Source organism: Mobula hypostoma, chromosome 10 (assembly GCF_963921235.1).
Source record: "Mobula hypostoma chromosome 10, sMobHyp1.1, whole genome shotgun sequence".
Classification (NCBI taxonomy): domain Eukaryota; kingdom Metazoa; phylum Chordata; class Chondrichthyes; order Myliobatiformes; family Myliobatidae; genus Mobula; species Mobula hypostoma.
This window is the reverse complement of record NC_086106.1, coordinates 108,041,094-108,068,882: the sequence shown is the minus strand read 5'-3', so window position 1 is coordinate 108,068,882 and position 27,789 is coordinate 108,041,094. Positions and strand designations below refer to the sequence as shown.

At 41.0% G+C, this 27,789-nt stretch overlaps 1 protein-coding gene across 2 annotated transcripts in view; it reads right to left on the bottom strand.

Annotated features, from left to right (window-relative positions):
- LOC134353103 (nuclear protein AMMECR1-like) overlaps positions 1–24,160 on the bottom strand; it is a 152,308-nt gene extending 128,148 nt beyond the window's left edge. For both annotated transcript variants that reach the window (XM_063061010.1, XM_063061011.1), the window contains exon 1: positions 24,005–24,160. The gene's annotated coding sequence lies outside the window, so the exon portion shown is untranslated. The remainder of the gene's footprint in view (positions 1–24,004) is intronic.
- Positions 24,161–27,789: the final 3,629 nt, after the last annotated feature.

Genomic DNA, 27,789 nt, shown 5'->3' with positions numbered 1-27,789 from the left:
GGTAGACAGTCTCGTATGCTATAGGCATAATGTAAAACCATAATGTGTAAATCTCGGAAAATAAAGTATTACTATCCAATCCATGAGAATACCGTTATTTCAAGTGACAGACATGTTAAAATGGTTTGCCTAATTTTTGCTATGAAATCAGCGAAGGATCAGAAAGGATCTGACAAGCATGGATTGGGACAGGATGTTTTCTGGCAAAGGTATACTTGGTAAGTGGGAGGCCTTCTAAAGAGAAGTTAAGAATAGAAAATAAGGAAAGTTAGGAATAGGAAGGGGCCAATAACTCTACTGGGTGTTTTTTTATAGACCACCCAATAGTAACAGAGACATGGAGGAGCAGCTAGGGAGACAGATTCTGGAAAGGTGTAATAATAACAGGGTTGTTATGGTGGGAGATTTTAATTTCCCAAATATTGATTGGCATCTCCCTAGAGTGAGGCGTTTAGATGGGGTGGAGTTTGTTAAGTGTGTCAGGAAGGTTTCTTGACACAATATGTAGATAAACCTACAAGAGGAGAGGCTGTACTTGATCTGGTATTGGGAAATGAACCTGGTCAGGTGTCAGGTCTTTCAGTGGGAGAGCATTTGGAAGATAGTGATCATAATTCTATCTTCTTTACCATAGAATTGGAGAGGGATAGGAACAGACAAGTTAGGGAAGTGTTTAATTGGAGTAAGGGGAAATATGAGGCTATCAGGCAGAAACTTGGAAGCATAAGTTGGAAACAGATGTTCTCAGGGGAACATACAGAAGAAATGTGGCAAATGTTCAGGGGTATTTGTGTGGGATTCTGCATAGGTACATTCCAATGAGACAGGGAAAGGATGGTAGGGTACAGGAACCGTGCTGAACAAAGGCTGTTGTAAATCTAGTAAAGGAAAGAAAAGCTTATGAAAGGTTCAAAAAACTAGGTAATGATAGAGATCTAGAAGATTATAAGGCTAGCAGGAAGGAGCTTAAGAATGAAATTAGGAGAGCCAGAAGAGGCCATGAGAAGGCCTTGGCAGACAGGATTAAGGAAAACCCCAAGGTATTCTACAGGTATGTGAAGAGCTAGAGGATAAGACGTTAGAGAATAGGACCAATCAAGTGTGACAGTGGAAAAGCGTGTAGGGAACCGGAGGAGATAACAGAGGTACTTAATGAATACTTTGCTTCAGTATTCACTATGGAAAAGGATCTTGGCAATTGTAGGAATGACTTACAGCGAACTGAAAAGCTTGAGCATGTAGATACAAAGGAAGAGGATGTGCTGGAGCTTTTGGAAAGCATCAAGTTGGATAAGTCACCGGGACCGGATGAGATGTACCCCAGGCTACTTTGGGAGGTGAGGGAGGAGATTGCTGAGCCTCTGGTGATGACCTTTGCATCATCAATGAGGATGGGAGAGGTTCCGGAGGATTGGAGGGTTGTGGATGTTGTTCCCTTATTCAAGAAAGGGAGTAGAGATAGCCCAGGAAATTATAGACCAGGGAGTCTTACTTCAGTGGTTGGTAAGTTGATGGAGAAGATCCTGAGAGGCAGGATTTATGAACATTTGGAGAGGCATAATATGATTAGGAATAGTCAGCATGGCTTTGTCAAAGGCAGGTTGTTCCTTACGAGCCTGATTGAATTTTTTTGAGGATGTGACTAAACACATTGATGAAGGTAAAGTTGTAGATTTATATGGATTTCAGTAAGGCATTTGACAAGGTACCCCATGCAAGACTTATTGAGAAAGTAAGGAGGCATGGGATCCAAGCGGACTTTGCTTTGTGGATCCAGAACTGGCTTGTCCACAAAAGGCAAAGTGTGGTTGTAGACGGGTCATATTCTGCATGGAGGTCAGTGATCAGTGGAGTGCCTCAGGGATCTGTTCTGGGCCCTATTCTTTGTGATTTTTATAAATGATCTGGATGAGGAAGTGGAGGGATGGGTTAGTAAATTTGCTGATAACACAAAGGTTGGGGGTGTTGTGGATAGTGTGGAGCACTGTCAAAGGTCACAGCGGGACATTGGTAGGATGCAAAACTGGGCTGAGAAGTGGCAGATGGAGTTCAACCCAGATAAGTGTGAGGTTGTTCATTTTAGTAGGTCAAATATGATGGCAGAATATAGCATTAATGGCAAGACTCTTGGCTGTGTGGAGGATCAGAGGGATCTTTGGGTCCGAGTCCATAATTAACTCAAAACTGCTGCATGGGTTGACTCTGTGGTTAAGAAGGCATACGGTGCATTAGCCTTCATCAATTGTGGGATTGAGTTTAGGAGCCAAGAAGTAATGTTGCAGCTATATAGAACTCTGGTCAGACCCCTCTTGGAGTACTGTGCTCAGTTCTGGTCGCCTCACTACAGGAAGGATTTGGAAACTACAGAAAGGGTGCAGAGGAGATTTACAAGGATGTTGCCTGGATTGGGGAACATGCCTTATGAGAATAGGTTGAGTGAACTCAGCCTTTTGTCCTTGGAGTGACAGAGGATGAGAGGTGACCTGATAGAGGTGTGTAAGACAATGAGAGGCATTGATTGTGTGGATACTCGAAGCCGTTTTCCCAGGGCTGAAATGGCTATCACAAGAGGGCACAGCTTTAAGGTACAGAGGAGATGTCGGGTAAGTTTTGTTTTATATACACAGAGAGTGGTGAGTGCGTGGAATAGGCTGCCAGTGGCAGAAACGATAGGGTCTTTTAAGAGACTCCCGGATAGGTACATGGAACTTAGAAAAATAGGGGGCTAACCCTAGGTAATTTTCAAGGTAAGGACATGTTCAGCACAGCTGAAGGCCTGTATTGTGCTGTAGGTTTTCTATGTTTCTAAAGCTTGTATGTGCCTGTGAGAATAAAAGGAAAGGATATCAGGTTTAGGGAACTTTGGTTTTTGAGAGATATTGAGGCCCTCGTTAAGAAAAAAATGGAGGTGCATAGAAGGTAGGAACAAATGAGGTACTTGAGGAGTACAAAATATATAGGAGAACACTTAAGATTGAAATCAGGAGGGCTAAAAGAAGGCATGAGGTTGCTCTGGCAGACACAATGAAGGAGAATATTATGGGCTTCTACAGATATGTTAAGAGCAAACAGATTGCAAGGGACAGAATTGGTCCTCTGGAAGATCAGAATGGTAATCTATGTGTGGAGCCAAAAAAGATGGGGGATATCTTAAATAGTATTTTTGCACCTGTGTTTTTTGCATTTACTCGGGAGATAGATACAGAGTCTATAGAAGTGAGGCAAAGCAGCAGTGAGATGATGGGCCTCATACAGATTACGTAGGTGGAGGTGTTTGCTGTCTTGAGACAAATTTGGGTGGACAAATTCTTAGGGCCTAACAAGGTGTTCCTTTGGACCCTGTGGGATGCAAGTGCAGAAAATGTAAGGGCACTAGCAGAGATATTTAAATCATCCTTAGCAACAGGTGAGGTACTGGAGGATTGGAGGATAGCTAATGTTGTTCTGCTATTTATGAAAGTCTCCAAGAATAAACCTGGAAATTATAGGACAATGAGCCTGACATCACTAGTGAGAAAATTATTGGAAGGTAGTCTAAGAGACTGGATACATGAGTCTTTGGATAGACAGGGAATGATTAGGCATGGCTTTGTGCATGGTATGTTGTATCTAACCAGTCTTATAGAGTTTTCCAAGGAAGTTACGAGGAAAGTTGATGAAGGCAAGGCTATGGATGTTGTCTACCTGGACTGCATTTAACAAGGTCCCACATGGGAGAATGGTCAAGAAAGTTCAGTTGCTTGGCATTCAAGATGAGATAGTAAATTCAATGAGACATTTGCTTTGTGGGAGAAGCCAGAGAGTGGTAGTAGGGGGCTGCCTCTCTGATTGGAAGCCTGTGACTAGTGGAGTGCAGCAGGGGCCAGTGCTGGAGCTGTTGTTGTTTGTGATCTATATCTACAATCTGGATGATAATGATCAGCAAATTTGTGGATGACATCCAAGATTGGGGATGTTGTAGACAGCGAGGAAGGCTATCAAAGTTTGCAGTGGGATTTGACCCAGCTTGAAAAATGGGATGAAAAATGGCAGAAGGAATTTAATGCAGACAAGTGTGAGGTGTTGCACTTTGAGAGGACCAACCAGGGTAGGTCTCACACAGTGAGCAGTAGGACTTAGAGGAATGTGGTAGAACAAAGGGATCTGGGAATACAGGTCCATAACTCATTGAAAGTGATATCAGAGGTAGATAGGATTGTGAAGAAAGCTTTTGGCACATTGGCCGTCTTAAGTATTGAGCAGAGGAGTTGGAATGTTATGTTGTAATTGTGAGGCCTAATTTGGAGCATTGTGTGCAGTTTTGGTCTCTTATTCAAGTAAGAGATAAATAAGACTGAAAGAGTACACAAAAAGTTTACTAGGATGTTGCTGGGATTAGAGGGCCTGAGTTATAAGGGAAGGTTGAACCGGTTAGAACTTTATTCCATAGAACATAAAAGATTGAGGGGAGATTTGATAAAGGTATACAAAATTATGAGGGGTATAAATAGGGTAAATGCAAGCAAGTTTTTTCCACTGAGTTTGAGTGAGATTACAACTGGAGATCATGGGTTAAGGATGAAAGGTGAAATGTTTAAGGGGAACAAGAGGGGAAACATTTTCACTCTGAGGATCGTGAGAGTGTGGAATAAGCTGCCAGTACAAGTGGTGGATGTGATTTTGATTTCAAAATTTAAAAGAAGTTTGGATAGTACATGGATTGAGGGCTATGGTCTGGATGCAGGTCAATGGGACTAGGCAGTTTAAATGGTTTGGCATAGACTAGATGAGCTGAAGGCTTGTTTCTGTGCTGTATTTTCTATAACTCTATATTCTCCATCTCTTAAGGGCTAGTCCAGCAAGTATCTAAGAGGTATTTTTATTTGCTTTATTTTATTTTACCTGGTCACCATGGTACTGTAGCGGTTAGTGCAATGCTATTACATTTTAGATGTTGGAGTTCAGAGTTCAGTCCCAATGTCCTCTGAAAGGAGGTTGTACGTCCTCCCCATCCATTTCCTCCGGGTGCTCTATTTCCACCCCCCCCCCCCGCAATACAGTCCAAAGACATACTGGTTAGTAGGTTAATAGGTCATTGCAAATTGTCTGGACAGCCTCCCTTCAACCCACTTTGACAAGGCCTAGGGCAGGGACAGATGCAAACTGGACCAGGAACAGGTGCAAGCAGCTGTCAAGGAAGTGCGCACCACCAGGATGATGGGAATAGAGCAGCAAATTTGGACAAGGTGGGAGGGTTGCGCTGAAGTGGATGATCTCCTGGTCCAACATCAGGCAGGCAGAACCCTAACGCATCAAACTCATGATCCAGGCTGTATTCGGCACCCTGCCTCATCCTGCAAACCTTTTTGTTTGGGGCAAAACCGAGGCACCATCATGACTGAGGGACCCTGGAACACTTCCCCAGCAGCTGCTGATAAGCCCTGGAAGAAGGCTGCTACTGCTGGTGTCATTATCAGGTGCTGAAGGCAGAGGCAGAAAATATCTCCTCAGCCATTAACAACAGTCAGCACCTCCACCAACTCAGTAGGCTTTTGTCAAAGCTGGAGACCAACCACAGCCTCAACTCAGATCACCAACAGGCTTGCTCACCATGGTGTCTGACTGGCAACTGAAAGTTGATCTTGGCAAGCCATTAAAGTTCCCCGACTTCATCGCATCAACATCCTTGAGGCCGGACACGGTCATTCTGTCATAATCCATAAGCAGGTAATCATGGTAGTACTGACAGCGCCTTGGGATGACCAGATTGTGGAGGTGTTTGAGGGCAAGAAGGCCAAATACTAGGAGCTAGTAGAGCAGTGCCAGAGACAAGGGTGGAAGGCAGGTTGTGAGCCTTCAGAAGTCAGGTGTAGAGGTTTTGCTGGATGCTTGCTCTGCAGAAGCTACTGTCTCCTTGGCATTATTGGGCAGCAAAGAGAAGAGTCGTCAGGGCCGTGACAGAGGCTGTTGAGCATGCCTCCAGCTGACAATGCATAAATAGATGTGAACCATGGACCAAGGCTGCTGGGACACAAGCCAGAGCCTGATCAACCCTGGCTGAGTCACCTGTCCAAGGCTGTCTGATGTTGAAAGACCGGAAACATAGAACATAGAATAGTACAGCACAGTACAGGCCCTTCAGCCCACAATGTTGTGCCGACCCTCAAACCCTGCCTCCCATATAAGCCCCCACCTTAGATTCCTCCATATACCTGTCTAGTAGTCTCTTAAACTTCACTAGTGTACCTTCCTCTACCACTGACTCAGGCAGTGCATTCCATGCACCAACCATTCTCTGAGTAAAAAACCTTCCTCTAATATCCCCCTTGAACTTCCCACCCCTTACCTTTAAAGCCATGTCCTCTTGTATTGAGCAGTGGTGCCCTGGGGAAGAGGCGCTGGCTATCCACTCTATCTATTCCTCTTATTATCTTGTACACCTCTATCATGTCTCCTCTCATCCTCCTTCTCTCCAAAGAGTAAAGCCCTACCTCCCTTAATCTCTGATCATAATGCATACTCTCTAAACCAGGCAGCATCCTGGTAAATCTCCTCTGTACCCTTTCCAATGCTTCCACATTCTTCCTATAGTGAGGCGACCAGAACTGGACACAGTACTCCAAGTGAGGCCTAACCAGAGTTTTATAGAGCTGCATCTTTACATCGCGACTCAAACTCTATCCCTCGACTTATGAAAGCTAACACCCCATAAGCTTTCTTAACTACCCTATCCACCTGTGAGGCAACTTTCAGGGATCTGTGGACGTGTACCCCCAGATCCCTCTGCTCCTCCACACTACCAAGTATCCTGCCATTTACTTTGTACTCTGCCTTGGAGTTTGTCCTTCCAAAGTGTACCACCTCACACTTCTCCGGGTTGAACTCCATCTGCCACTTCTCAGCCCACTTCTGCATCCTATCAATGTCTCTCTGCAATCTTTGACAATCCTCTACACTATCTACAACACCACCAACCTTTGTGTCGTCTGCAAACTTGCCAACCCACCCTTCTACACTCACATCCAGGTCGCTAATAAAAATCACGAAAAGTAGAGGTCCCAGAACAGATCCTTGTGGGACACCACTAGTCACAATCCTCCAATCTGAATGTACTCCCTCCACCAAGACCCTCTGCCTTCTGCAGGCAAGCCAATTCTGAATCCACCTGGCCAAACTTCCCTGGATCCCATGCCTTCTGACTTTCTGAATAAGCCTACTGTGTGGAACCTTGTCAAATGCCTTACTAAAATCCATATAGATCACATGCACTGCACTACCCTCATCTATATGCCTGGTCACCTCCCCAAAGAACTCTTATCAGGCTTGTTAGACACGATCTGCCCTTCACAAAGCCATGCTGACTGTCCCTGATCAGACCACGATTCTCTAAATGTCCAATGACGCCAGGTTACGTCACTGATGATGTGTCCCAATGTATCCTAGGATATATCTCTGCATCATTGTCCCGTGATTAGGCTAGGGTTACATTGGTGTTTGCTGATGGTACTGTAAGGGTCGATTCCATGCTTTATCTCAAAATAAAAAAAATGTTTCCAAGGGATTTTAATAAAGATAAAGATAATAAATATACTTTGAATCTTTGAGATAAAAGTATCTGAGAGTCCAAACTATTCAAATTCTATTTTCCTTCTTGGCTGAAAAATGATTCTGGGAAAAAGTGACACTTGAGTAAATTACTTGCTAACTTGAAGAGTTCATTTAAAATTATAAATATTTCAGTCAGGCTTTTATGTTATTTCAACTGAGATCATAAACTGCACAAGATATTATCACTTGGTTGTATGAGAAGAGGACCAAGAATTAGGATAGCATGAGAGAACCTGCATCAAAAAAAAATTGAATCTATTAATTCTTCATGGAAGTGTGTTTTGCACTGCTCACATTAAATACCTTCACTCAATCATAATGCATTGTTTTGTCCTGCAGAAAGAGAAATGTTCAGGCAGGAGAGTGCAGAGTGTAGGATAGTGCTGAAAGTAGATATGCCTATAGAAAATAATCGAGGAGCATGAGGGATGATTAATGGAAACAAATTGCAAAGTCTGTGAAGTGTGGAAGAAGTTGGAAAGAACTTTTGATATATTATCTAAAGAACAGGATAGCCATGAACAGCATAATAGTGATGTACTTTCCTGTACTGCATTGTTAGAATCAACATCCTAATTCTAATTGTCTGTCAACTTGCATTCAAAAGCCTCAACTTTATAAATTAAAAGTACAAAATTACGCTGCTTATTTGGATTCTCAAGAATAATCTGTCCCTTCAAAAGAAAACAGAATGCTGGTTCTCTCAAAAGAAAATACTTGGCTGAAAAAGAGAAAATACAGAATTTGGTGCAAATATTTTGCTGAGTTGCCAATGAAATGTATACTCATTCATCACTTTATTACAAGGTGCCTCTTATACCCAATAATATGGACAATGAGCGTATGTTTGTGGTCTTCTGTTGTAGCCCATCCATTTCAAGGTTCAATGTGGTGTGCATTCAGAGATGTTCTGCACACCACTGCTGTTATAGGTGGTTAACTGAGTTATTGTCACATTTCTGTTAGCTTGAACCATTCTGGCCATTCTCCACTGACCTCTCTCATTAACCATTAACAAGGCGTTTTCAGCCACAGAAATACCACTCACTGCATGTTTTTTTTATTGTTTCTTGCACCATACTGTGTAAGCTCTAGAGACTGTTATGCATGAAAATCTTAGGAGATCAGCAGTTTCTGAGATACTCTAACCACCCCATCTGGCACCAATAATCATTCCACAGTCAAAGTCATGGTCACATATGTTCCCCATTTTTATGTTTTATCCGGACAACAACTAAACCTCTTGATCATGCTTTTATGCATTGAGTTGCTGCCACATGCATAGGAGTCAAAGAATACCACAGGACAACCACTGCCTTGCCTACATCAACTTTCCTGGTAACTTTCTCGAAAACATCTATTGCATTGATTAGGCATGATCTACCACACCCAAAGCCATGTTGGCTATCTCCATTCAACCTCTGTTAATTGAAGTACATATATATCTTGTCCCTTAGAATACCTTACAATAACCTTTCCACTACTGATGTCAGGTTCACTGGCCAATAATTTCCAAGCTTATTCTTAGAGCCTTTCTTAGACAACAGAATATCATTAGCTATCCTCCATTCCTGTGGCAACTCACACATGGCTAAGTATGTTTTAATTATCTTTGCTGTCGTCCCTGCAATTTCTGCACGAGTCTGCCATGGGGTCTGAGCAAACACCTTGTCTAAATTAGCTGATTAGCTATTTTGCATTAACAAGCAAGTGCACATGTGTATCTAATAAAGTGGTCACTGAGTGCACAATATTGCACAAGAATACTTTATACATATGGAATTACATTCCTAGTATCTTTGGACAACTAATGTGTCTCCTGCAGAAATCATGAAATTGGTTGAAAATGCGTTTGGAAAGGTGTTAGGGTGGTTTGTACTCAGGAAAATGTTCAAAGTAATTTAATTTTCAAAGGATATACATGTCATTATAATACCCTGAGATTCATTTTCATGTGGGCAATCACAGTAAACACAAGAAACGCAATAGAATTAATGAAATACCACACTCAACAGGAGGATAACAACCAAAGTGCAAAAAAACAATCTGAGCTGATACAAAAAGAGAGGAAAATAATAATAATAATGATCTGTGCAGTCAAGATGTTGGCAAGGAAGTGTTGAAAACATGGCTCAGAGTTGGAGACCTCTTCCCAGAAACCTTGTGGGTATCTTGTGGTAATATAGGACCAAATGGTTAACATGAAAAATATCAAAAGTATATAATAAAAGACCAACAAATTGAAGACAATAAATGCAGCAGGTGCCAAGAGAAACCAGAAACAATCTAACACATTAGAGGATTCTGCAGCAGTTTAGTTCAATCTGATTACTTACACAAACACAGTCGTCACAAACATCATTCACCAAAATCTTGCTTTAAAATACACAGTCAAGAGACACCAAACCTTACTATGAATACAAGCCTGATCCAGTTTTAGTCAGTCCTACAAATTATATTACAACCTATTCATTATTAGATCAGATAATATATAATAACCATCCAGATATGATATTATAGGATAAACAAGTAACAACAATTTATATATATATATATATATATATATATATATAAACCATTCCTAACACACACAACATACAGAATAAGTGAAAAACATCAAAAACAAAGCTGAGTTAAAAGAGGAAGTTGGAAGACTATGGAACATGAACAGGGTATACATTGTCCCAATGATAATATCAACAACTGGTATTATCCCAAAGTCACTACACATAGCATTAAATAATTAGGCCTACACAGCAATATTTATGTAAACCTTCAGAAAGCCACAATACTAAACATTACTAGAAAAGTCCAAAAGTTCCTAGCTATTGAGAAATGAGTGTGCTTGTCTATGCCAAGTTGGCTATTATATTTAATGAGCATTAAATATCGAGAAACTGAGATGAAGAGTCCTTCAAAGTGAATCTATGGGTTGTGGGAACAGTCAGTGATGGAGCAAGTGAAGTTATCCCCTCTGGTTCAAGAATTTGATAGTTGAGGAATAATAACTGTTCCTGAAACTGGTGGTGCAGGTCCTGAGGCTCCTGTACCTTCTTCCTGATGGCAGCAGCGAGAAGAGAGAAAGGCCTGGATGGTGAGGGTCCTTGATGATGATTGCTGCTTTCCTGTGACAGTGCTCCATGTAGATGTGGTCAGTGATGGGGAGGGCTTTAGCTGTGATGGACTGAGCCATGTCCATTACTTTTTATAAGCTTTTCCAAACCAGGCTGTAATGGATATGGCCCAGACAATATACTCTCCACTACACTATGAAAGTTTATTGAAGTTTTATATATAAGACCATTAGATACAGGAACAGAATTAGACCATTTGGCCCATTGTGTCTGCTTTGCCATTTCATCGTGGCTGATCCATTTTTTCTCTCAGCCCCAATCTCCTGTCTTTCCCCCATATCGCTTCATGCTCTGACCAATCAAGAATCTATCAACCTGTCTTAAATATATGTAAAGACTTGGCCTCCACAGTTGCCTGTGGCAGCAAGGTCCACAGATTCACCACTCTGGCTAAAAAAATTACTCCTCTGTTCTAAAAGGATACCCCTCTATTCTGAGCCTGTGTCCTCTGGCCTTAGACTCTCCCACCACAGGAAACATCCTCTCCATATCCACTCTATCAAGACATCTCACCATTTGATAGGTTCTGCTGTATCTTCACAAATTTCTAAGAAAGTAGAGGCGCTGCCTGCTTTCTTTGTGCTTTACTGGGACTTAATTGCCAATTTACTTTATGACCACAGTCAAGGAGGGAGAGGGGGAGTGCGAGCGGGACTCTAGGTTTGAAAGAGAGATGGACTTAACCATGAGTTGGATAAATGCCAGGATGGAAGCAGATGGCACACTCGAGAGCTCAGTGGCCCCTTTTGTGTGCAAGAATTTCCACTCAATCAAGCAGAGTAAATTTCATGTCCACCAAAACAGATCACTATGAAGTATAACACATCATATTCAAATCTGTTTGCATCAGCAGTTCATTTTTGATGTCTTAACAGCAATGGAAGTGGACCTGCAAAGCAGTAAGAGAGGGATTATTATGTGTCAGCTGGGCTCCCCCTGCTGATTATCAGTATATCAGTTGCTGGTAACCACTGGATTGGGGGAAGTGTTACTTGGCTTGTGCTGGGGCAATGATTTTGCAGAATACCTATAAAAAGTGGCTACATGAGAGTTCATGATTACAGACAGCACAGGGAGCTGAGGATATGGGATGCTGAGCAAGGACGTATCCTGTTCATTCTTTTCCTCTTGCTCCTAAGCTTTACACACTCTGCGTCCTCAGGCTCTGGGTCGGCTTCCTGCTCTTCCTCTGAAACCAGCTGCTACCTTCAGTTGAACCAGAAGTCCTTTCTCTGATGTGGGCAACAGAACCTCATTTTTAGAAGACTCATGGCATTTTTATTGCATCTTAGTACTTGTGTCTCATTTTACCAGTATTTGGCTGCGATGTTAAGACTGCCAGTTGGTGGTAGGTATGTGAAGTAGATGGCAAGACCTTATATCCAGCATCTATTTCTACATACTTTGTGCTGGCCACCAAAAAAAAAAAACGTGGTCCCTGAGACGCTGAAGCCATTGTGCTTCCCAGAAGTATGGCAGGAATGCAAAGAAATTTCTTTGATGATCCACAACCATCTGCACATTTAATTAGACCTTTTCCAGCTAATGTAAAAGGTCCAGGTTCTAAATAGGAGTCCTACTGAGCACAAGAGTGACCCAATGGGTGTCCAGACTCATGGGAGGCTAGCAAAGTCATCAAGTTCGTCAACCTGTTTCTCTGCAAAGTCAGCTGTTGGGTGGGTATCCTTTATGATGCAGCACTGAGCAGCAAATTGGAAGAGATTTGCTGCGCGTCACTCAGGTTCCCCCGGAGAGGAAGTTGAGAATCACCATGTCCTTGACCTTAGGGAGAGAGCAATCTTAGGCATGGGATCATGGCTGAATATCATCCTGCAACTTTTTACATATCTCAGTGAGGCAGACTTGGAAAACCTGAGCCTCAGTGGAATTTTTAAAAAAATATTTTAATATATAGCACAGTAACAGGCTCTTCCAACCAAATTAGTCCATGCCCAGTTACACCCATGTGACCAATTAACTTACTAACCCATACTTTGGGAGAATGTTAACATTTCCTACAGACAGGAATTGAACCCTGGTCACTGGCACCCTTAACAGCATTATACTGACCACTACGCTATAATACTGCCTGAGGAATGTGGTGTCTCTCGCGATAGGTCCTTGCTGTTAGAAATGGGTTTGCCTCTTTCCCCATGATCCTTAACTCTCGTTGGTTGGCCGTTCATGGACTGAGCAACACTTCAAGTCGAGACTACTGCCAAAAGTGCCACTCCTGAGGCAGTCATTTCATGAGTATCTCAGCAATTAAATGCTTGAGAAAACACTCTGGTAAGCTTAATACATTCCATGGACTTTAGGAAGTGTTTGCCTAGACCTATAGTCAGCCTGAAACGGCTTAGTATATTTTCCAAAGTTAGCATAATGTCACTTTATATAATGAGAAAGGCAATAATGCAGCATGCTAAGACTAATCTGTGACTGTCAAATGTTTCCCTTTTCAGTTTCAGAAAACCTCAAATGGGTGTTGCACAAATGGTGTTCATTATCTGAGTATCCAACACTGAGAATTTGCAGATATGCTAATGCAGATTATGTATAGAAGTACCTAGCTGAAGGCCAAGATGTTGTGGGAAAGAGCAAGATCAATCAGGGGACAGAAAATTTCTGTTAAAGTTGTTGACGTTTCACAACATCTTTATTCTGGCGATAGGGAAGGGGGCATGGAAGTCATCAATCTGTTTGGTAGGAGGATGGTTTTGGCCAGAACATTAGCAGTATATTGGAGAGAGGGGAGAACTTGGGGGGACAGGCCTAATGTCAGATGGGGTTGGGGCATGAGAGTTGAGGTAGGGTCAAAAGTTCAGAGGTACAGGGGAAACATAGGACATGAACCATGGACTTGGAAGAGTCATGGTGCAGGCTGGAGCTTGGTATATCCACAGTATTCAATGGAGGTGTTGGGGAGGCATCATGATGGAGATGATGGGGAATCCAGATAGATAATGAACTCAGGGGAGTGGGAATGAGATAAGGACCACTGATAGGATGTGGGTGTAGGAAGTGAGAGGGGAGCTCAACAATTAAGCTAAGTTGCCTATGGTCTAGTATCAAGGTTTCTAAATCCCATTTCTTGAACCCCCATAATATCATCCTCCCCTGTAACTACAGCCTCATCTAACCATCACAGATCTCTACATCCCTCAAATTTGACCTCTCACTAATCATAGCTTCCTTTGCTGCAACAATGGATGACTTAAGTCATCCAAGTCTCTCACTTTATCTACCTTTTCCTGTCTTATTTAAAATCCACTATATTTACCAAGTCCTTTTTCCTATTGTCTTCTTTGCTGCAATAAAAATGCTTAACTGTAAAGAAAAATCTATTTTACAGGCTAAAAATCAATTTTACTGATATATTTTGACATATCTGTAGGTGCCTTGAAATAGTTTACCTAGTCAATTTGCTAAATTACTGCATATTCATCATGTTTTAGATTTGACTCTCATCATCCCAACCCCTGGCCTGCTATTTCACTATCTTACCACATTGCTGCTTTCTTCCGCCACTGATCTCTGCTAGGGCTCTGAACTATCTCCTTTCTTTTTAATTTGCTCCCTCAATTCCCAACCTTTCCACCACCACAACCCTCCTCCATTTCTCTGCACAATTGTAATTCCAGTTCTCTGTATGACCACACTCATTGATACCACAGACTGTTACCTTGCTTCAGCTCCTGGTGTAGCTCCTGCTCCCACAGCTACTTTTTAATGAGTGCAAACCATGTGTAAGTAAACTACAATAATTAGATTTGTCAGCCAAAATGTCAGCAAGATTCATCTCCCCTAACTCCAGCCTTATTTTCTTCTATTGGCCCCTAATGCTTTTCTGACCAAACTCCACCCAACTTGGCCCTCTCCTCCCATTACCAACCATTATTAAATATAGCATTTTTATACTAATAAGTATCCTAGAGTTGACAACCTGTCTAAAATGTCTAAATAGTCTTTTCATCAGTTAGAAATTTAGAAAATATGTACTATAGAACCTAAACAGGCTCTTTAACCTCTTCATACAGGCCTCCTCCAATGTGGTCTATTGAATTTGGTTCCCACAATGTAGCTTCGTCTATGTAGGGGAAACCAAGCATATATTAGGGCACCATTTTGAGTAGCACTCATATCTTGTCAGAGTAGCCATCTTGAGCTTACAGTTGTATGCCATTGCACCTCCCCTTCCCATTTCCACACTGATCTGCCTGTTCTTGGTTACTGCAATGCCACAGTGAGGCCAACTGTAAATTAGAACTGAAGTAGATTTATTATTGTCATGTACACCGAGATAAAGTGAAAAACTTGCCTTGTATATCTTCACATAGATTAGATCATTTCACAGTGCATTGAAGTAGAACAAGGTAAAACAATTACAATGTAGAATTAAGTGTAACAGCTACAGAGAAAGTGCAGTGCAGGTAAACAATAAGGTGGAAGATCACAATGAGGTAGATTGTGAGATAAAGAATCCAACTTAATGCATTAGTGAACTATTTAATAGTCTTATAGCGGGGGCTAGAAGCTGTCCTTCAGCTGGTGGTATGAAATGGCTAACACGAGGGGGCATAGTTTTAAAGTGCTTGGAAGTAGATTCAAGGGGGATGTCAGAGACAAGGTTTTTCACGTAGAGAGTGGTGGGTGCGTGGAATGCACTGCCAGTGAAGGTGGTAGAGACGAATTCAATAGGGTCTTTTAAGAGACTCTTAGATAGGTACGTGGAGCTTAGAAAAATAGAGGGTTATATGGTAGGGAAATTCTAGGCAGCTTCTAGAGTATGTTACATGGTAGGCACAATATTGTGGGTCAAAGGGCCTATAATGTGCTGTAGATTTTCTATGTTTCTATGTGCTTTTGAGTTTTTGTATCTTCTGCCCAATGAAAGATGGCAAAGAGAGAATGTCTAGGGTGGGAGGGTTACTTGATTGTGCTGGCTTCTTTATTGAGGCAGCAAAGAGTATAGTCAGAGTATATGGAAGGGAGGCTGGTTTCTGTGAAGTGCTGAGCTGTGTCCACAGTTCCTTGTGTTCACATGCAGAGCATCTGTCTTACCAAGCTGTTTTGTATCCAGATAGGATGCTTTCAATGATGCATTGATAAAAATTGGTAAGGGTTAATGGGGTCATGCCAAATTTTTTTAGCCTGCTAAAGAAGTAGCGGTGTTGGTGAGCTACATTTCATATTCCACCTGAGAAGTCTACAACCCAACTGTATGAAGTAATTTTTCCAAATTCAGGTTGCCCTCTGTACTCTTTTTCCACTCCCACCAGTCTGCCCAGGTTTTCTCTCTGTTTGTTCACACTTTCCACTCTTCTCACATTGTTACCAAGACTTGTTACCCTCCTCATCTGGTTCCATCTGCCCAGTACTCCCATACCTTTCCACCTGACATTCCATTCACTTGGTTCACCTTTCCTATCATCTCCCCACCCCCCAAATAGTTACAACTGCCTATCAACCCTTTGTTATTTAGTTCCACTTACACCTATCAGCCTCTATCTGTACTCTTACCCTCCCCTGCCCCATCTGGTCCCATCTACCTCATCTTCAATCTCATCCCCCACCCTTTATCTGTTTCCATGATTACCTACAAAATTATATCAACACTCCACCCTCTTGGCTCCATCTGCTCATCATCCACTGTACCCCTCCATCACACACCATCCCCCCACCTCAACCCTAGTTCTACTTATCACTTTCCAGCCTTTGCCTTGCCCCTTCCTCTCACTTCTACACCATTGTCTGTAGCCATTGTCCCTTGACACTTAGGCCTGACACAGGATCTAGAGCTTTTACTAGTGCCATTGGAAACATTGACCATCCTTTTGCCTCCATGCATTGTTGCTTGAACATCTGAACTCTTCCAGTAGTTTGTTTTGTGCTACTTGATCTATTTAGACAATTTCTTTTGTGTATTATCTAATCAATCACAAACATTATCCAAACATCCTGTCTTTTGAGAAATATTTCTGCAAAATTTAGGCCTATTTTGATTCAAAGATAAACCAACTTGAACTCCAGAATATTTAATTTTCCTTCATTATTCATCCTTGGCTGTTTATTTTCATTATTACTTGTGTCTACATTTCATGCAGCTCTGAAACCATCATGTTCTGTGGAACGTTCAGGCATTGCTGTCTTTGACTTACAGGTTAAACTTTTATGTTTTTAACAATTAATCACCTGCTTCTCTTCTGAAAAGATGCTCAATCACTACAATATAATTTTATATGATACAAAACAGTCAAATTACAATTTAGCAGGACTGGGAGAAATGTCCTTGCAGAGAGCTTTTTCTAGTGCCATTGGAAAGCTTTCAAGGAACCCTGCTGGGGCTTGGGAACCTGACAAAAATTTTGGACAGATAGAATCAAATTTGGATGTGTAATCCTGAGATGAAGTAATGAGTTCGAAAGCAGAGGAAACAGCTGGAATAAAAGAAATGAAAAAAAAAATTCTTGGTAACACACACAAAATACTGGATAAATTCAGCAGGTCAGGCAGCATTTATGGAGAGGAATGATCAGTTGACATTTCAGGCTGAAATCCTTCATTAGGACTGGAAAGGAAGAAGCCAGAATAAGAAAATGGCCAAGGAGCCTTGGAAATAAATGAAATGAGACAAGGGTAACACAGTATCATGCCATTACTGAAACATAACAAAAGGGCAAGAATAACCACTTACATTCCTGGTTCAGGGTCTTTTGATGCGATGCTGAAGGAGGGGTGCACAAGTAGAAAAGTGATCTACCCTTTTCAGGATGGCATCCAGTTAGTTAGGCTAAGACATAAGAGTCAGTTGTTGCATAAAGAAGGAAATCTTAACTTCTATCCCAGCAGCATTGTTGTTCAGGCGGAATATAGAAAATACAGTTTTATCCAGATTGGATCAGAGGTGCCATGAGTGGAAATAGGATACAAGTAGGCACAAATCATTTGCGAGCTTTCTTCTTACTTCTGCTAACATTGTCATTAGGAATGGCCATATAAATTAAGAAAAAAGGACAGCTCAATGGAGGATAATTAAGACATGAACAATAGTAAGTATATTGCATACAAATCTGTTTGCTCAAAATATATATTTGTTAGGATCAAACATAATTTTATGCAAATGTTAGAGAACTTTGAAGATATTCTCAAGATGCCTTTATGTAAATGAATTCACAAAAGGATTTCACTGCTAATATTGGCAACACATGAGAAATGTAACCAATTTGAATTCAGGAGAGCTGCATTTGGCTAGAGGGTGTTGTAGATCTGATACCAGTCACTATAGCTAGCCTGACATCATTACATGTTTTACTGTTTATGCTTTGGACCACTGGGGACACGAGAACATAGGAAATAGAAGTAGGAGGAGGGTAAATGGGTCTCAGAGGTTGCTCCATCTTTCAATAAGATTATGCCTGATCTGATTCTTGCACTCAATTTCATTTTAATGCCTGATCTCCATAAACTTCAACTCTCTGTATAACAAAAGAATACATTAATTTTACAGAGTGTAGAATTAAATTTCATGTTTTGAACAGTTTTAAATTCTAGCTCAAGTACATTAAGGTCAAAGTAGCATAAAATGAAATCTGATACCACGGCCAAAAAGATCATCAACACTAACAGGGACATGGAGAACACCCATGGCGGAACACATTAACAACTATTTTGGTTGTGAGTCTGCTGCCGAAAATTCAACTGTACCCTCAGATGCTACTAGTTGTGTATTCCAATGTGGGTAAACTATAAGCTGCACCATTGTAAACCAAGACAAGGAAATTAGTCCAGTACCAAACTGGGTTGAAGGTGGGGAGTATGACGGGAGAGAAGGTTGGCAGTTAGTGGTTGAGCCATCGTCTGGTATGCTGGTGAAGATGCTACTCTGGATGATCAGGGCCTGGGGTAGGAAGATATCATAGGGTTACAGAGTATATGGGATTGAGTTGGGAGAATCAATGTGTTTGAGGGTGTCCCTTCGGAGATTTAGAGCATGGGGGTAGCACATCAGAATTCAAGATTTTAAAGGTTGGGTATGCATTTGGGTTTGCTTAGGGTTTGAAAGTTGGTTGCCAATAGGATATGAGCCTGTGATGAGAAAAGACACAGTGAGGTGATGGAGATAAAAATGTGGAGAACAGGTAAATAAGACGTACTTAACTCAAATTTCCAGGGCCCGGTTGTGTTATTTATAAATATCTGCTTTGATCATGCTGTTCCACTGGTAATAATACTAGTGAATTATTTTAGTAACAATAGTTCCCAATGCCAGAGGTGAGTGATTTCCTGAAGCAGGTGCTGGTCATCGTTAGATATGACACAATTTAAACTGGAAATCTATCTAATCACATTCTCAACTAGTAAAACAATTTTGAATATGCTTATGTGTATTGCTCTGGATTTCCAGCATTTGCGGTATCTCATGTCTTTCAGTATGTTTAATTTTGATAGAAATGGAACTACACAATCTGAAATTTGTAGGCAAGTGGCTTACAATTCATTCAGATGTGTTTTTCATACCATTTTACTCAAACAATAATAAAACACCAAGTAAAATTAATGCTGATATTTTATAAATACATTTTAAAATTCAGTTTGTGTTTCAGATATGGTTTAGTCTTATTGTTCCATCCAAAAGGATAATGTTATTGAAATAAACATTTTATTTCACATGCAGTGCTTTCAGATGATTCTGAATGAAGCTTTAGAGTACCATCCAATTTCAATATTCATATCCATCGAGTAGAATCTCAGCTGTACAATAGAGAAACAGCTTTTGGCCTAAATTGTCTATGCTGGCCACTATATCTAAATTAGTCCCATTTACCAGCATTTGATCTGTAGCCTTATATGCTTTGATGATTCAAATGTTTGCCGAGATGCTTTATAACTCTTATGAGAGTACCTGTCTCCACCATCTTCTCAGACACTGTGTTCCAGATTCCAACCACTCTGTGTGTGAAAATCCTCTCTCAGATCCCCTCTAAACCGCCTACCTCTCATCTTAAATCTACACCGTGTTGTTTTAGTTATTGCATTGACAGAAAATGATTCTTATGTATTAACCTCTTAATTTGGTATGCCTCTAATAGATAATCTCTCAGCCTCTTCTGCCTCAAGGAAAACAACGCCAGCTTATCTCATCTTCCCTTGTAATCAAAATGCTCCAATCCAGGTAACATCCTTGTGCATCTCCTCTGCACCCTTTCGAAAACAATCACATCCTTCCTATACATTTTTAAAAATAATTGTGCTCAGTACTTATTGCTTTGTAGTCCATAAGACATAGTCTGTAGTTATATTAAACTTGACAACTTGTAGGATTTTAAAATTAAACATCTGAAATTATGAGTAAGGGCAACAACTCTACTGTTTCTCCAGCAGGACAATCTGTCCAGTTATACTGCAAGTGAAAGCTTCAGGAGCATAGTTGCCATTTCTGTTGGTGTGGAATAATAGCTACAAAATACAGCTGCCATTTCATATACTCTGGAGGAGCAGATTTGGTAATGAAAAGTAGGTCTAGGACACAACATTATTCCTTCTCACCTTGTGAAGGCATATTAAACTGTTTTCAATGTAGACTATCATCCATTTCCCAAATAATTAAAGGGTCTCTGGTACTATGTGAAAAACAGATTATGGAAACAACCAATCCAGATAATATTAATTTCCTCTCATGTTCAAATGCTGATTTTTTTTATGTCATCCATGCTGGAAATAAAATAATTAAATAACTATCAACAAATGTTAAACCGTGATTTGGAAGTCCCTCGCCTTTATCAGAAATGTTTGTATATTCTTAGCACTAGAAAGAGAGTATTTTATAAATTAGCTTTATATTAAGCGCAAAAACAAGGACTAATTTAAGGGTATACTAGAAAGCCACTCAAGGACATAAATTTTCTTCATTTGAAGCCACTCCATGGTTGCTCAGGCAGTATGCTTTGGGTCATTGTCCTGCTGAAAGATGAACTTCCTCCCCAGTTTAAACTTTCTGGCAGAGGCTTAACAGTTTATTATTCAGAATCTCTCTGTATTTAGTAGCATTCATCTTCCCATGAATCCTGACCAGATTTCCAGTCCTCGCTGCTGAAAAGCATCCCTAGAGTATGATGCTACCTCCACCATACTTTACAGTAGGGTGGCATAACCTGGCTGATGCACAGTGTTAGATTTATGCCACACATCTTGTTAAAATAAAAAGCAGATCCTTGCAATAACACTTTGCGAAATGTCACTTAGAAGATACCGTAAAAATATGGAAGAAGGTCTTGTAGTCAGATGGGACTAAAGTGGAACCTCAACACTCATCAGTACATATAGGGCAAATCTAATACTGTGCATCAGCCAGGTTACACCATCCCTACTGTAAAATATGCTGAAAAGAACATCATGCTATGGGGATACTTTTCAACAGCAGGGACTAGAAATCTGGTCAGGATTAATGGGAAGATGAATGCCGCTAAATACAGAGAGATCCTGGATAAAAACCTGCCAGGAGGACAACGACCCAAAGCACACTGCCAGATCAGCGTGGCGTGACTACAACTGAAGAAAATTGATGTCCTTGCATGCCCTAGTCAGAGACCTATCCATAGCTGAATCGAACATCTCCGGCAAAACCTCTTCATTGCCGCTGCCCAACTAACCTGGCATAGCTTGAGCAATTTTGCAAGGAGAAGTAGGCAAATCTTGCTCCATCACTTTGTGCAAAGCTCCAGAGACTTATGCAAAAAGACTACTGGCTCTAATAGCTGCACGAGGTGCTTCCAAGAAGTACTGAGCAAAAAGGGATGAATACTTTTGAACTGTTGACATTTCAGGTTTTGAATTTTTAGTTTTTCATGCTTTACAATTTTCCCTGTTTTTTGGGGGGGGGGGGCTCTACCGTGAAAAAAGGAGCATGTGATTCACAAATAAAAATTCTCAGGTAAATTAATCAAAATACCTACCTGTAGTACTCATATGTGAACAAAGGGTTGGGGACTGAATACTTTTTCAAGGCACTGTACTTTGCATTTATCTTATCTTACATACACCAAAGCCATCAACAGATTAGTTATTTAAGATCAGCTCCTGTTGATATGTTCAGAAATATCCTGCAACTATACAAGTGATCACTGCAACTGTTTATTTTCTAGGTATTATTGTTTGGAGAAATATTGTTTTGATGAGGACACATCTCCAATCTTCAAATCACAGGGCAGTTTGCATTCTGCAAGCAATATATGGCTTTTATATTTTATCCAAAAGATAACAAGGAAGCAACACCTAAATTAATACTCAGAAATACTGCAATATTTAAACCTGTTTCATCTTAATAGCTTTTTAAGAAAATTAAATCCACAAACCAGGCTGCACAATTTTCAGAACTGAGCTCTCAGAGAAGCAGAAAATTCAATACTTCTACTGCTGAGCAAATGTTTGGTCCAACAGGTAAGTTTTAAGGATCAGTATAGAAAGGAGGAACTACTGAATCGATTTAAGTTGGATTTTCAATGCTTAGAACCCAGGCAACTAAAGGCATGGTTCAAATGGTGAGCAATTTTTAAAAGGTTGCAAAAAGTTTATATTTGAAAGAGCAGAATTTGGAAATCTAAAGCAAGAGGGCATAGATCTATGGTAAGATTTAAAAGGGACATAAGGGGTAATATTTTCCACACAGAAAGCATTGGCTATATAGAATGAGCTGCCATAGGAAGATGGGTACATTTGCAATGTTTAAAATACATTTAGATAGTTATAGACAGATAGGAAAGTTCTAGAGGGATATGGACCACAGGAAGGAAAATAGAACTAGCTCAGATTGACATCTTGATCAGCATGGACAATTTGGGTTCAAATGCCTATTTCTGCGAGTCTGTATATAATCTCAAACATAGGCATTTTTTATAGATGAAGAAAAATTATCAACATGACTCTAGGAACACAAAGATTTTGGTAGACCGTGGCTTTAAGGAAGATGCCATGATGAAAACCATGAATTGCCATGAGGGCCTTGGTGTTTTTGAAAATATTGTACTTTGAAATCAATGCAGCAGTGAGCACAGGTGTGATGGGTGACAGAGACTAGGGTGAATAGTGGAGCTTTGAATGGGATCAATGTTGAGAAATGTTCAAGTTAGAAGGTCACCCAGGGAAGATTTGACTGAATGATTTGAGGTAGTGTCATAGATGTTACAGTGGTGAACTCAGGTAGACTAGGTGATGGAGTGAAGGTATGATTAGAAGTTTAAGTCAGGTCAAATCTGCATGGTCAGGGTTTTTGGTGTTGCTTACTCACTTGTGACCCCTGCTGGAAAGTGACTCTTGTGGATTTTGGTGAATGCTATGAGGTCTTCCACTGGTGAGGAGGTTACCCAGTACTCATCCTGTAGACTTGTAAATAAAGAACAGTCACTTGTGCACATTACCAAACATGGAGTGAAACCCAATGGATTTCCATTTTAATAGAGAGGAATACAAAGAAACATAGTTAATCGAATTATATGCATAGATGTGGTTAGTGATCTCACGTGAGAATTCAAATGCGAAAGGTGATTGGTTAAATCCAATACGCCTTGTCTTACTGAGCTAACCTGTACCAGGATAATGATTGGAGTTATAGATGAAAGAAAAACTGGTAACAGTTTTCAATCTTGATGACTGTACATTGATTCTATTGGAACTTCTCCGTATGGAGAGGACTGAGGAAATGGTTATGAGTGATCTTACAGCCCATATCGCGCTTCAATGCAACAGTACATTGTGTGTGTGTGTGTGTGTGAGAGAGAACTGGTCAAACCTTATAGATGTCCAGTCCCTTTCAAAGTCAAAAGAATAAATTAGGGGAACAAAAAAAAATCAGTGAACGTCTCGATATGCAGCCTTTCATTTCTTAATCACAGAAAGGCGAGCTGGTTTAAGAGCTGGCCATATTTTCAGCAAAATGGCAAACAAAAAAAAGGAAGAAATGAAGCGGCTCCGATTTTCAGCCATTAAACCGAGGGAGGGAGAAAGAGGAACGGATAGTGACAACGAGACCAGCCTGTCACTGGATGTTAATGGATACGAGAGCGCCTTAGCCCCAACAGGAGATGAATGATTTGGCGATGAAATACTGTCTCATGGGGTCAGCGGTAGATATAATCTGCCCACACTATCACACCAAATCCAGGTCGATGAAAAAAAGAGCAAAACTGTACATCATAACTAAAACCAAGCGATCGAGCTGAACACATACAGACATATTTATAGTTTTTGATTTAAATGAACGTCAGGGCGATGTATGGACCGTGACTTACCGTGCTAGGCTAACAGTGACAGCGGGAGAGAAAGCCGATGGATCCAGACACTTAAAGTACGAGGGTCGGTTCCAAAGGAGGAAAGTAATCCGGCGTGATTAAAACACGGCGACCAAGTAGAGATAGCTGAGTCACCAACAGCTCAATCTTTTAACATTCTCGCTGCGTTAGCGTCTGCATCTGCAGCACCAAAATGCTCCCAAAATAGCGCACCCTCCAAATTGCTTGCTAGTGACGACTAGAGAAATCCGAGAAGGTCTTTAATATATACATCGTGCCTCGAAGCGATAGGGTCCTTCAGACTTACGACGAGCCGATACCTATCATTAAAGAAACAGGGGTAAATGCTGGCGTAAAAGCGTGCAAATACCTAAATACGAATGATATGCCAGCATCCTTAAAGTGGCATGCGTTTTTTTAAAATAAACCCATCTAGTGGCTCACGCAGTGTATCTCGAGAGAGATTTGAAGACACGTTTTTGTTTTTTTTTAAGACATTAATAACTTTGGATGATTATTTTATTGATGAGTGGTTAATGTCTGCAAAGTATTTTGACCATCGCAACAAACCACTGGTTTAGTTTTCAATTGTGCTGCCTAGAATGTTTAACGATAATCTTCGCCATAAACAGCTTTTTTTGTTAGATGTATAAACAGCTTTATCACTAGGAGGGTCCCTTTAAATAACTAAAGCCCATGCGATCAAATCCTCAATGTATACCTTACAAACATTTTCTGGATAAGTCCTGTAATATTTCAAGCATCACTGAATTTGTACCCACACCGCAAAATGAAACTGCAAATGAAGAAGAGAACTGAATAAAAGTCCCAATAAGAGTGATCAATATGAAGCTATCAGGCGGGAACTTGGAAGCTTAAATTGGGAACATATGTTCTCAGGGAAATGTATGGAAGAAACATGGCAAATGTTCAGGAATATTTGCGTGGAGTTCTGCATAGGTACATTCCAATGAGACGGGGAAGGATGGCAGGGTACAGGAGCAGTGGTGTACAAAGGCTGTTGTAAATCTAGTCAAGAAGAAAAGAAGAGCTTATGAAAGGTTAAAAAAAACTAGGTAATGATAGAGATCCAGAAGTTTATAAGGTTAGCAGGAAGGAGCTTAAGAATGAAATTAGGAGAGCCAGAAGGGACCATAAGAAGGCCTTGGTGGACAGGATTAAAGAAAACCCCATGGCAATCTACAAATATGTGAAGAGCAAGAGGATAAGATCTGAGACAGTGTCAATCAATTGTGACAGTGGAAAAGTGTATGGAACCGGAGGAGATAGCAGAGATATTAATGAGTACTTTGCTTCAGTGTTCACTACGGAAAAGGGTCTTGGCAATTGTAGGGATGACTTACAGTGGACTGAAAAGCTTAAACATGTAGATATTAAGAAAGAGGATGTGCTGGAGCTTTTGGAAAGCATCAAGTTGGATAAGTCACCAGGACCGGACAGGATATACCCCAGGCAAGGGAGAAGATTGCTGAGCCTCTGGTGATGATCTTTGCATCTTCATGAGGACAGGAGAGGTTCTGGAGGATTGGAGGGTTGCAGATGTTGCTCCCTTATTCAAGAAAGGGAGTAGAGATAGCCCAGGAAATTATAGACCAGTAAGTCTTACTTCAGTGGTTGGTAAGTTGATGGAGAAGATTCTGACAAGCAGGATTTATGAACACTTGGAGAGGTATAATATGATTAGGAATAGTCAGCATGGCTTTGTCAAGGGCAGGTTGTGCCTTACGAGCCTGATTGAATTTTTTGAGGATGTGACTATACACATTGATGAAGGTGAAGCAGTAGATGTAGTGTATATGGATTTCAGCAAGGCATTTGACAAGGCACCCCATGCAAGGCTTATTGAGAAAGTAAGGAGGCATGGGATCCAAGGGGACATTGCTTTGTGGATCCAGAACTGGCTTGTCCACAAGAAGGCAAAGAGTGATTGTAGATGGATCATATTCTGCATGGAGGTCAGTGACCAGTGGTGTGCCTCAGGGATCTGTTCTGGGACCCCTACTCTTTGTGATTTTTATAAATGACCTGGAGGAGGAAGTGGAGGGATGGGTTAGTAAGTTTGCTGATGACACAAAGGTTGGGTGTGTTGTGGATAGTGTAGAGGGTTGTCAGAGTTTACAGCAGGACATCTGTATGCAAAACTGGGTTGAGAAGTGGCAGATGGAGTTCAACCCAGATAAGTGAGGTGGTTCATTTTGGTAGGTCAAATATGATGGCAGAATATAGTATTAATAGTAAGACTCTTGGCAGTGTGGAGGATCAGAGGGATCTTGGGGTCCGAGTCCATAGGACACTCAAAGCTGCTGAGCAGGTTGACTCTGTGGTTAAGAAAGCATACGGTGCATTGGCCTTCGTCAATCGTGGGATTGAGTTCATAGTCATAGTCATAGTCATACTTTATTGATCCCGGGGGAAATTGGTTAAAGAGCCGAGAGGTAATGTTGCAGCTATATAGGACCCTGGTCAGACCCCACTTGGAGTACTGTGCTCAATTCTGGTCACCTCACTACAGGAAGGATTTGGAAACCATAGAAAGGGTGCAGAGGAGATTTACAAGGATGTTGCTTGGATTGGGGAACATGCCTTATGAGAATAGGTTGAGTGAACTCGGCCTTTTGTCCTTGGAGTGCAGGAGGATGAGAGGTGACCTGATAGAGGTGTATAAGATGATGAAAGGCATTGATCATGTGGACAGTCAGAGGCTTTTTCCCAGGGCTGAAATGGCTAGCGTGAGAAGGCACAGTTTTAAGGTGCTTGGAACTAGGTACAGAGGAGATGTCAGGGGCAATTTTTTTTTACAGAGAGTGGTGAGCGCATGGAATGGGCTGCTGGTGACGGTGGTTAAGGCGGATACAATAGAGTCTTTTAAGAGACTCCTGGACAGGTACATGGAGCACAGAGAAATAGAGGGCTATGGGTAACCCTTGGTAATTTCTAAGGTAAGGACATGTTGGCACAGCTTTGTGAGCCAAAGGGCCTGTATTATGCTGTAGGTTTTCTATGTTTCTATGTTTCTAATTGATCCTGTTTCTTCACCTCCAACAAGATGCCTTTAAGTTTGAGATGACGAACAGTCTTGGAAATAAATGACATATATCGCCTGATATAACTATAACATTAATGAGGAGAATTGATTCTACTGCCTTAACCTGCGATTTTCATCTTTAGTAAAGGGATTTGAATGCAGCTATAAAACTAGCTGACTCACTAGAATTTTGTCTATATGTACAGTCTTGAATGTATTGTCACTGCCAAGGCCCAACTTCTCCCTTCCTACTTGTCTTTCAGAAGGTGATGAAGTGATGCCCTCTTGTACATTTTCAGTTCCTGTGGTGAGGATTCTCCTACAACGCTACTAGGTAGGGAGTGCTAGGATTTTGATCCAATGATATTGAAGGAATGGTGATACACTTGCAAAACAGGATGGTGTGATTTGGAGGAAATTTTGAAAATGGTGATATTCACGGCACCAGGGAGATTACAGGTTTTGGAAGATCTTTTAAAATGTATTCATTTAATTGCTGAACCTCTTCAGTACACAGTCAAGGCACAGTGTGTTGGCGATGGAAGTGGATATGGTTGGGCTGAGTTGTTCTCTGATCTTGGTAATTCATTTGCGAGTGTTTCATCACCATACGAGGAGACTTCATCAAGTGTATACGCTTCAGGTACTGGATGAATTCAGATGAGTTGCTTTGACCTGAAAGGTGCCAAGTGTCTGGAATGCTGTGGAGCTGCATTCATTTGCTATTTGGAGAGTATTT